The sequence below is a fragment of the Olea europaea genome, chromosome 7 (genome assembly GCF_002742605.1).
Source record: "Olea europaea var. sylvestris chromosome 7, O_europaea_v1, whole genome shotgun sequence".
NCBI classification, from domain to species: Eukaryota; Viridiplantae; Streptophyta; class Magnoliopsida; order Lamiales; family Oleaceae; genus Olea; species Olea europaea.
This window is the reverse complement of record NC_036243.1, coordinates 6,195,428-6,197,078: the sequence shown is the minus strand read 5'-3', so window position 1 is coordinate 6,197,078 and position 1,651 is coordinate 6,195,428.

Here is a 1,651-nt window from a genome sequence, read left to right as displayed (position 1 = left end):
ACTTTGATTAATTGCAACTCAAGTCCCTGAACTATTGGACATTTGACACTTTGGTCCTTGACCTTACAATTATGACATTTTAATCCTTGACTTTACAATTATTACATTTTGGTCCTTGGTCACAGATTTGCCAATTACATATTTCCTAACAAACTCCCCCTTTGGCATTCTGTGACAAAAACACATTTGATAGTCAAGGATGAAAATACATTGACTCCAACCTATCTACTATCTCTGCAATATCTTGTTGATCCTGTTTCCTGAAAAGGCAAAACTCAAAATACCATGTGAAAACGCAAGTGAAATGGGAACAGTAGTCAGAGACAAGATATACATTATATATATCATTAACCAGATTAAGAAGCAATCACAATGTATGTTTCAAACACCAATAACAAACATTAAGATTGCAAAAACATCAAAAACTTAATCTAGTTAGAACATTGAATATATACTCATCAAGTTCTCATCAAGTTATCAAAAATTAATTTACTCCAACCTACTCAAGTCAAATCAATCTAACTACGCTCAAATTACTCCCCCTTTTTGTCACAAAGGGCCAAAGAGCGCCAAAAAAATCACAAGAAAAATAAGCTAAGAAGCAGCATCCGCAGCATCTGAAGAATCAGAGCTACTCTCAGCACTCGTGCTGGCCTCCAAATGATCTCGAATCCAGCGCAGCTGACGCTGACAAACAGCAAGAGCACGGTGAAACGAAGTCATCTCAGCTGTCTGACGCTCCGAAGCAGCACGTAACTGCGTGATCTCAGCCAATATATGAGCCTGCTGCTCGATCAATGTAGTCATCGGACCCAAAAGAGGCACCAAGGGGTCAACTGGCAATGTAGCCACCCCAGGGACTGAAGTAGAAGCAGAGGGACCGGAAGAGCGGATCGGAATAGTAAGAGGAGGAGTGGAACGAGACGGAAGACAGACTCGAGAACCCCCAGTAAGAATATCAAATATAGGATCAAGGGGCTCGGAGGAATCAAAAACACCAAAAACTGCATCCGCAGTAGGAGCAGGAGCAGAAGAAGAAGAAGCGGGAATATGAGAGCGACTCTGATGTATAGTCTGCTGTCCAATGCGTCGAGTCGAGCTCTCAGTCGAGCTCTCAGGAAAAGAAGCACCTAAGGCTAAGACTACCCGATGAATCAAACAAGCATATGGTAACCCAATCCGACCCCCAGGAGTACGAAAAGAAGCCAGAATCTGCTGGCAAATAAAACTAGGGAGGTCAATCGAATCCCCGCGAAGTAATGCATATAAAAATCGGGCCCGTCCCATAGGTAAAGAAGAAGTATGGGCAACAGGCCAAAGGTTCGTGCACACAATGCGCAACAGAACCTGGCGATCAGTGGGTAAAGACCCAGTGGCCATCGCCGTAGGCCCCCCGACAGACGGAGTGTTCAAAATCGTCGACCGAACAAGGGAGTCGGCCGGAACAGAAGAGGGTAAAATATAGGGGTATGTAGGATGGGTAATCTCAGGAATACCTAAAACCCTAGCTAAGGCAGAAGGAGTAACCCTAAAAGTATGACCCCGTAGAAAAGACCGAAACGAGGACCCATCAGTCATGGATGTTAGCATAGAATTCTTGGACAAGGAGAGGGGGTGGAGGAGAGAGACCAACAAGTAAAGGCTCCCAACC